Raw genomic sequence first — 9,985 nt, 5'->3', positions numbered from 1 at the left:
TGGGGACCCCTCAGGCCCAGCCCAGCCACCCTGCCTCTCCCCTCAGTGGTCCCTGCAACACACAGCAAGGGCGAGTTCATGCAGCCTGAGACCCTCCTCCTTGTTCCAGCGACGCCTGGTCTAGCGGCCATCCATCTCGGCGAGAATGCCCCCTCGCCCATCCTACTCCCGTTTAGTAGCACATAAGTAGCTGGATGGCTGCAGTAAAGAGGAAAAAAATCATTTGCATCTGAATGCAAACACTGCAACATCAATATTCTTGCATCGGACCTATGAATATTGGGTGTGCTGGCCTGGGAGGCAGGGATCTGGATTCGAATCCCGCCCCTACCACTTCCCAGCTGCGTGCCCTGCTGTGAAGTACCTAACTGCCAGGTCTCGGTTTCTTAATCCACAAAATGGGCACGGCCAGAATAGCTACCTGGTGGAATTTTTTTCTTTTTTGAGTTATGTCGAATGATTGGCGTAGCATGTGACACATAGGAAGCACTATAAAAATGTCAGCTACTACTTCCCTCACTCCCCCCCCCACCAGAAATCAAGGACAAAAATATTCAAGTGTCTTCATCTATTAAACAGAACACAGGGGTTGGAGAGCAGATGACATGAGGTGACATCCGAAAAAGTATGTGTTCAGTGGACGTCGGCTCAAACGGAAAGACTTTATCTTTAGTACTTTATATGAAGACAGGTATATAACGAAATTGTTTAAATAGAACTCTTAAATGTTTAAAAAGAAGGAGGAAAAGCAATCAGATCAAGTATCCCAGCTAATATAGTTCACTGTACTTGAGCATAAAATCTGGCACCGGGTTTATTGGAAGAAGGCAAACAGGGAAATAAGGTGAAATAAGTCATCCTCATTGTTCATTTGTTCAGTTATGCAAGTCAGCAAGCCCTCGTTTAAGGCACACTACGCGCCAGAAACTGCTCTTGGCAAGGAGAAGAGGAAAGATGACTGATACTTCAGGTCCCTTTTTCTCCAAGAATGAAACTCGAAAGTTGGGTTTACCATGTCAGCCCTTCTGAAAGATCCAGTCTTCTAGAATGATTTCGAAGGAGGATGCAGTAACGTTCCTATCTGCAGCTTCTTAAAAAGACCCTTGATAATCCTGGGCAGCTTCGGCCAGAAGCCAGGCGAGGCCTTCTTGCACGGGTCCGGCCTGAAAATCGATTTCTAAACTGCAGCTTCGACTTCCTCCTCATCCAAAATAGTACGGGTTTCAGGGGTGTGATAGATTAAAAAAAAAAAAAAAAATGTATGCAGAGATGTGAACTCAGTGCCCAGCTCTTCATTTGGATCTGGGGCGGGAATTATCAAGTCATGCTAAATGAAATGAAATATGCAACGGCTCATAACACGGTAGGAAATTTAAAAAAAAAAAAAAAAAAAAAGAAGTTGGATAGGAACCAGGATTAGGGTCTGATGTTTGGCTTTCTAAGTAAACACGTCTAGCTTTTTATTTTACAAATAACAATCTGGAAAGATGCATTAGGGAATCTAAATGCAAAATAGAAATGAGTTTATCCAGGTAAGTAAGGTTTTATTAAACAATTTAATTCATTCCAGTTCCTTTGGAAGAAACTGTGGGTTATGGTTAATGTCCTGAGCCAGACAGAAAGTGCATTCATGAAGTCACCTGCATTTAATATACAACTGTCAGAAAACTGCTCACCAAGCCCTTTCCCGGAGAGGACCAAGCCGAAGTAGATTTTTATTTTGGTTAAATGCAACAACAGAAGTGTCCAATGAATATTCAAGGCAAGGAAAGTCTCAAACCTGAGTGCCAGCGGTGGAGAACACCAACAGAATTTGGGAGCCCCGCGAGTCTCTGACATTTCTAGCCACTTCCAAATGCGCTGTGCCGGAAAGAGATTTTTCAGATGTGATCTGGGCGGGAAAGGAAAACAAAACAAAACAAAAAAGCCAACTGGAATTAAAACACGGGTCCCTGCAGATACCGTTAAACAAATAAATCAACTTATGAAATAGGTCTGTAACAGCCATGCTCGAACCAGGAAATTCTCAGAACAAGTATAATCATTTTATGAGCATGTAAAAAAATCCTCTGTTCCTATAATATTCTTTATTGGGAAAGCTAGACAGGTTTGCATGGGCGTCTTTGCTCTCTGCTTGGTATCCCTGGTATTTGCAGTTTCAGAAGAGGTATTTCCCAAGTCCTTTGGCAAAAGAAAAATCATTGCTTTTTATATTAAGGGGTTTACCAGGCATCTGGTAAGAAGTCATAAAATTATCCATGATTACAAGTACGCTCAGAGGCTCAGTAATGCAGCGAGTTCTGCACGCTGGCGCTGTGCTCTGCTCAGAGTTATTTCCTCGAACACCTCCTGATGGCTTCTCCTCTGTTTTCTGAGAGTCCCCAGTTGTTCCTCAGCCTGGATTTTCATATTCTCAAATGTTACCTTCTATCTCGGATTCTACTGTGGTCCCACGGAACAGGGGCCCCCCTGCGCGCAGGCTGAAGGAAGCTGGTCAGACGCTGCCCTGAAGAGAACTGGTGCAGCCACTGCAGGGAACAGCCTGACCGTTCCCAATAAAAATTAAAATGTAGAGTCACCCTAGGATCCGGCAATCCCACCTCTGGGTAGACACACGGGTCCAGGAGAAGGGGAGGCAGGGATTTGAGCGGATGCTTCTGCACACTCAAGTTCACGGCCGCCTTATTCGCAACGGGGAAAGGGTGGAAACAACCCAAATGTCCCTCAGTGGGATGAACGGATAAACGGAATGCAGTATTATGTGAGTGCGACGGAACACCGCCTGGCCTTCAGAAGGTAGAAAGATCTGCGTGTGCCACAACGTGGGTGACCCTTGAGGCCATGGATGCTAAGTGAAATTAGGCAAATACTGCATGATTCCACTTATTTGACATCCCTAGAGGAGCCAAAATCATCAAAACAGAGAGCAGGGGATCCCCGGGTGGCTCAGTGGTTTAGCGCCTGCCTTTGGCCCAGGGCACGATCCTGGAGACCCGGGATCAAGTCCCACGTCGGGCTCCCAGCATGGAGCCTGCTTCTCCCTCTGCCTGTGTCTCTGCCTCTCTCTTTCTCTCTATGTCTATCATGAATAAATAAATAAATCTTAAAAAAATTTAAAAAAAAAAAAAAAACAGAGAGCAGGACGGTGGGTGCCAAGGGCCAGGAGAGGGGTCAGGGAGCCAGTGTTTAGTGGGGACACGGTTTCAGTTTTATAAGTTGAAAGGAGTTCTGGAGATGGATGGGTAGTGGAGGCACAATAGGGTGAAGGTGCTTAGTGCCCCCGAGCTGTACACTCAAAATGGTTAAAATGGTAAATTTTATGTTATGTATATTGTACTGTACAAAAAAGGTAGCCCTGAGAAAATGGGACTATTTCTCAAGAGCCTTCATAGAAGTCCTGTCAGAAGAGTCAAGAGGGATGGCACACAGTGGAGAGAACTCAGGCCCATGCGACAGTGGGGAGACCTGAGACCTGGGCTCAGACCGGCCCCCCAGGAGCCATGCTGGGGTGTGTGCCCAGTACGGAGAGTTGTTCAAGGAAGTGAAGCCAGACCTTGGGGTGACGATAGTAGCAACTGGCACTTGAAAGTTTACAAAGCAATTTCATGTCTATTAGGTCATTACTGCCTGGGCACCATCCCATGACGTTAGTCCTAACATTACCCCCTGCAACTGGTGAGAAGGCCAACGGGGGCTTGCCTGCAGGGACTACGCGCTGAGGGGGAGAGAAGAATGGAGCAGTGCCAGGAGACCCCACATAGAGAATGTTCCTCCTCTATGCATCAGTGTCTCCAGGAGGAAAACTGAAGAACCCCCATCCCGTCTCATTAACCCCTTCCTCCAGAAAGGCTTCCTGGAATGCACAGTGCTCAACTGCATGCCTCCCCCGGGAGGTTGGATCAGGTCTGGTGGCGTTCACAGGGCTATGCAAGGGGACAGAGTTTGACCCCCACGGGTATCTGCTCGGTGCGGCCTTCCCTAGCAGGCTGCAAGCTCTCAAGAGTGGGGAGCAGGCCTTGGGTCCTCTACTGTGCCTAGCACGGTGTTGGGGACACATCGAGAGCTCAGTAGTGCTTGTAAATCAGGGCCAAACTGCCGAGGGTGAGCCTGGAGGAGACTGCAGTGGTCATTCTTCTAAGCAAGCGTGCAGGTGGAAGCTATGGCCTGCCCCCGAGGGACCGCGTGGAAGGAGCAGGGAGACAGGGCGACGCAGCCACCGCTCTAGCAGTGGGCTCAGGGCAGACAATGCTTCCGTTGTTTCCAGTGAAAGAAACCTCTGTGCCCGCCCTTTCACCTGTACCCCTGCCTACCCCTAGCCTTGTGCCCTGGAACCTGTTTCCCATTGTACAGAGGAGCATGGGGAGGTGAAGGTCAAGGTCCTGCCAAGTGCAGCTGGGACTAGAGACTGGGCCTCCCTGCTTCAAGGCTCTTCCTGCCAGACAGCACTGCTGCGTGGCTAGAGCGAGTGCAGGGCATGAGGTCGGAGGTGACTGCAGAATCTGGGGTGGGGGTGGGGGGCCCAGCAGCAGGCTGGAAGCGGCTGCTGGAAAGCCCCTCCTGGAATCCTCTCCCAGGGCCAGATTGGGGTTGCCTGGTAGGTCCTGAAGGGGCCTCAGTATGCAACCAAAGGACAGCTGGGCACAGGGAAGGATATGTGCTCAAATTTCAGAGCACCCCCAATTAAACAAGGGACTTTGGGGTAATTGAGGCTCAGTTTCCCCTTTGTGAAAATAGAATGAATAACATCTATTTCCCCTGGAAGACTAAACCAACCAAACAAAAAAGATGTATGAAAATAGAATAAGCTTTAAGATGCACAGATGTCATGGGGCTCGGCACGCAGTGGTGCTCAACAAGTATTTGTTGAATGACTATTAAAAGGGGGGCAGCTTGGGGATCCCTGGGTGGCTCAGTGGTTTGGCGCCTGCCTTTGGCCCAGGGCGCGATCTTGGAGTTCTGGGATCGAGTCCCCCGTCGGGCTCCTAGCATGGAGCCTGCTTCTCCCTCCTCCTGTGTCTTTGCCTCTCTCTCTCTCTCTCTCTCTGTCTATCATAAGTAAAAATAAATTAATTAATTAAAAAAAAAAGCCAGGCAACTGATTGAAATAGCTCTGGGGGCCTGGATATATGGTATGATCACCTCAAAAGACCACTCCCTCCTACGCATACGGACTTCACAAGCACTTAGCTGATTTGCTTCATAGAAGCCTGGGAGGTGTGTGCAAGGAAAGAACCCTGAAGGTGACCTGACTCACTGTGCAAGGTCTCGGGGCTGGCTGATGGAAGGCCTGAACGTCAGGCTCTGGAGACAGTGCCCTTCCTGGTTAGAGAAGAGAGAACCCAAGTCACCTCACTGTAATTACCTAAGTCCCCGTGAGTCCTCAGAGATGGGGCTCTGGCGTGGTTCTTGTCTGGATCCAGAATGTCCTGTCCAGTGCCTGGCACACGGGAACTCAAGTACATGCTCGGTGAATGAGTGAATGAATAAATGAACAAATGAACAAATGAATGACCATACAAGCAATTGTTCCCCCTTTCCAGATGCTTTTTATCTGGAGAGGAAGGCCCAGATACCCACTGTCTGCTCAGCACCTTGCTTTGTGCAGAAGAGCTTTGCGCTGGATGCCTTAGAGGGGCGTGCGGAGGTCTGCTGAGACAGGTGCTGCACCTGCAGTGCTAAGCTGTAGACATTGTGGGGCTGATGGAGAAGAAAGGCAATTGCAAAAAAATAAATAAATAAATTTTTTAAAAAAAGGCAATTGCAACTGCAAGACAAGAGGTCTGAGGGGCCACATGGGACTGCCTTTGCCAATGCTGAGAGCAGAGCCAGCCTCAAGGGCCCCAGGCTCAAAAGAACCCAACACTTGGTGTAACTCCCTGCTGCTGCCATCTTGAAACTCTTTTTTTTTTAAGATTTTATTTATTCAAGAGAGACAGAGAGAGGCACGGACACAGGCAGAGGGAGAAGCAGGCCCCTTGTAGGAAGTCCGATGTGGGACTCGATCCCTGGACTGGGATCACGCCCTGAGTTGAAGGCAGACACTCAACTGCTGAACCACCCAGGCATCCCAAAATTCTTCATTTTTGAACGAGAGCCCTGCATTTCTATTCTGCACTCGGTCCAGCTGTTTGTAGTGAGAAGAGGGACACGGTGACTGGGTGTTCCAACTCCTTCCACATACTTCTGGAGGGGAGTCATTCACTCCTCTTTAGAGGGAGGTCATGTACAAGCTTCTTGGAAGCTTCTGAGGCAGGGTTAGAATTAGAAGGCCCTCCCTCAAGAACAAAATTTAGGGACAACCAAAAATTCAACAATCAGCATAAATAATACTTTAAAATAGACTTTAAAAAAAAAGATTTTATTTATTTACTCATGAGAGAGAGAGAGAGGCAGAGACACAGGCAGAGGGAGAAGCAGGCTCCATGCAGGGAGTCCGATGAGGGACTCGATCCTGGGACTCCAGGATCACACCCTGGGCCGAAGGCAGACGCTCAACCACTGAGCCACCCAGGGATCCCCTAATAAAGACTTTTAAAACCAAAATTCCACGATGAGCAAAATATCAAAATGTTATATTCATAGAATCAGTAATACAGCTGTACTGAGCCATTACTAGACCCCAAAGCAAAAGGAAAAATACGTGCTCCAATATACACCTTTTTACATATTTTTCAATTGTTATTTTTCTCCTTGAACCATAAAAGTTAGTTGAAAAAATTACTGGAAAATGGAAAATTAGGTGTATTAAAACTCACAAGATTATTTTGTTTCAATAGGTTATTAATATCCCAAACAGAATTTACTACAATTTTACTTCTCTGCCTTTAATAGAAGCAAACTTCTCAATATTTAAAAAAAAACTTGCTTCTTTGCTAATCTCATTTGCAATAGAGAGAATTGCCATGTGTGGTGACTTCTCTCTTCCAAGGAACAACTTTAAAGGATGTTGAATCAATTTCAGTTTACTAATCCTGCCTTTATTTAAAATTTTAATATTTTCTTCATCATGTTTTTTTCTGCATTAATTTTGATTTAAAAACTATTGCATTAAAAATCTCTCGGGGGTTTATTGTTTCATAAACTATAAGGCTATTCCTTATTTTTATGTTTAGTGGAAATAGGCAGTAGTGACAGCTGTATAGCCTTGGGGATGTACTTAATGTCACTGAATTGTACACTTAAAAGTGGTTAAATTTGTAAGGTTTATGTTGTGTATATTTAGCACAACAAAAAATATTTCACTTGATTACTGAGTTTTTCAGATCCCTCCTCCTTTAAATTTTGTGCCTGAGGTCAGCACCTTGCTCAGCCTCACCTCGGCCATAATCACGCTGCAGAGGCCCCAGGAGTAAAGCTGAGAACCAATGTGTTTGTCCCACTTAGTTTGTTGAAGGTAAAAAAAAAAGATTTGAGGGCACCTGGGTGGCTCAGTGGCTGAGCATCTGCCTTTGGCTCAGGGCATGATCCGGGGTCCCTGGATCAAGTCCCACATTGGCCTCCCCACAGGGAGCCTGCTTCTCCCTCTGCCTATGTCTTTGACTCTCTCTCTGTGTCTCTCATGAATAAATAAATAAAATATTTATAAACAAACAAACAAAAAATAAGGATTTCAAATGGGAGCCAGAAGGTGGGTTATACTTTGAGAAAGATTGAGAAGAGATTAAAATTAATCAATGCCCAAGTTTCATACAGCAAAGAGAAAATATAGAGGATGGGTCCTCTCTTGCTTTCACAGAGAGGAAACATAAAGCTTCTAAAAAGCATGACTTCCAATTTGCAAAAATCACGTCTGTTTAATAGCAAGCGTTTACTGAGCGGTTACTATGTGCCAGGAATTGTGCTAATGCTTCACTTGCCTTCTCTCATTTAATTCTTACAACAATGCAATGGAGTGAGAGGCTCACATTTATCCTCATTTGCAGACCAGTAAACTGAGGCACTGGGGATTAAGGAAATTGCCTAAGGTCACACTGCTTGTGAGTGGCAGAGTGGGAATTAGGAGCCAGGTCCCTGCCCCTCTGGCTCTTAACCCCTACCATCTCTCATCTCTTAGACCATCACTGGCTACCAATTAGGAAATGTCTGCTCACTTTCCAATAGAATATTATTTTTTTCCTTCTTTCAATCATCTATGCACTTTTGCATTCAATAAATGCATATTGGCTCTGATTCGGGCACTACAGGAAACATGAAAGTGATCGACCCAGGATCTCGACCTCAGAGGGCCTGGAACCCAACAGGAGGTAAAAGGCACAAAGACATGTGGCTCTACCTTAGTGTAGTTGGTGTGCAAACCCGCATCCGGAGGTCACATGTTGCAGGGGCCATCTGGAAGGGCTTCCAGGAGGTGGTGACCTCGCAGCAGTTCTGGAAGCCTGAGCAGGCTCACAGTGCTCCAGTTCCACGAGGACATTTTACCTGCAGGTAAAGCAGACGGTGTGGGATACCAGCAGAGCAGCAGATCGGGGGCTCTGGACCCTGGTTCTGGTCTTTTCTGTGCCCCTCACCTCCCGAGATCTTGGGCAATGCACCTACTGGTCCTGTGGGGTCTTGGCGTTCTCATCTGAAAAAAAGGAAAAAAAGAGCAGGCCAGACTCCACTTACTGGCGCGCCATCAGAAAGACAAAGGAGAAAACATACATCAAATGCCCAGCAGATGTGTCAGAGAGCAAAATATTTTGGCTCTGGAGATGAAAACAATAGCAATTAATTATAAAAAGGTATGTAAAATCGTCTGGCCAGGGTGAATGAGTGTGTTTGAGCAGGAAAGGATGCAAGCCGGTCCCTCTGCTCTACTACTCCCCCCAGACCGCTCAGTCTAGCTTAAATATCTGTCCAATATTTATTTTGAATAAATTCCTTGAACATATTAGTGGGTCCTTTTGATTATAAAAAGAACAAACGAAGTAACTGCATAATCAAGAGAGGTCTTGAATATTTAGAGAGCCTCTCCTCTCTCCCTTCCTGCTTAGACCAGCTGGGGATTGGGGAGTGGCGGGGCGGGGGGGGGGGGGTACCTTTTCATCATCAACCTTTAGAGCTCTTCTCAGGAGTTATAAATGGGCTGTGGCCGCCACTTGCCTGCCATGCATGCTGATTTTGACAACACATCTGAGAAGAGTTTGGCAATTCTTGTTGCAGCGGACAGGGTCAAGGTCAGCTAAGAGGAGGCGGGAAGTGAAGGGGCAGGAAAAGCTCAGGGCTGCTCCATCAACCTCAGTGGGAGTGGGAGCAGGGCAGTATTCCAGATAAGGCAGTGGGTCTGGGTCCCAAGAGCATCTCCGGCTTTTCAGGGTTGGATGCATGCTGGCCCTTCCCTCCTCCACCACCTTGGTGGTGCCTCAGCACCCGGCCTACTCTGCCCCTCTTGCTCCTGGACCTACTCACCAAGGGCTCCTTTAAACAGCTCACCTACAAACCCTCTGACAGAGCAGATGAGGTTGGCTCATCACTAGCCAGTGGCTTCCTAGGTGCCTGCCCCTCCCTCCAGCAGCTGGGGCAGGGCTGGAAACATTGGGTGGTACTCAGTCCATGAGGGTGGGGCGCCCTCCTCTGGTCCAATCAGCTTTGCCCATGAGGGTGAGACACCCACCCCTGGTCCAATCAGTTTAGGCCAGGCTGGAGCCACCCAGTGTCCACCGAAGAGGACTAGAGTGGGCAGGCACTCTTCAACAATTCAAAGAGGAAGTTGTTTCTGGTAGTTTCTCTTCCTGGAGATTTAGAATTGGTGAGTGAAAAGTTAGGAAAGACTGTGCTTTACTTTCTCCAAATAATAACAAAAGCATAATGAGCAGAGGAGAGGAAAAGTTGCCAACACACTTAGTGAACTCTTGATATGTACCAGGTGCTGGGTCTTACAGACCTTATCTCATTTGGTTTACAAAAATCTGCTGATTCACCCAAATCCTCCTCCTCCAAATGCCCTCTTTACCCTTCCCCCTGCAGCACCGGCTGCTGGAGAAGCTGACCTCCACAGGCCGTGTGG

At 47.2% G+C, this 9,985-nt stretch overlaps 1 long non-coding RNA gene across 3 annotated transcripts; it reads right to left on the bottom strand.

Annotated features, from left to right (window-relative positions):
- Positions 1–1,380: 1,380 nt before the first annotated feature.
- Positions 1,381–9,518, bottom strand: LOC144320195 (uncharacterized). Of its 3 annotated transcripts, none has more exons than XR_013385752.1 (5): positions 9,388–9,518; positions 8,508–8,563; positions 8,273–8,418; positions 5,363–5,697; positions 1,381–1,891 (listed from the first exon to the last, which is right to left on the bottom strand). It is a non-coding gene; the product is annotated as an uncharacterized LOC144320195 (long non-coding RNA). The 3 variants fall into 3 exon arrangements; XR_013385753.1 differs by having other exon boundaries at positions 9,018–9,488; XR_013385754.1 differs by lacking the exon at positions 5,363–5,697.
- Between the last annotated feature and the right edge of the window lie 467 nt (positions 9,519–9,985).

The sequence above is a fragment of the Canis aureus genome, chromosome 9 (assembly GCF_053574225.1).
Source record: "Canis aureus isolate CA01 chromosome 9, VMU_Caureus_v.1.0, whole genome shotgun sequence".
Lineage (NCBI taxonomy): Eukaryota > Metazoa > Chordata > Mammalia > Carnivora > Canidae > Canis > Canis aureus.
This window is presented reverse-complemented; position numbering and strand designations above follow the sequence as displayed.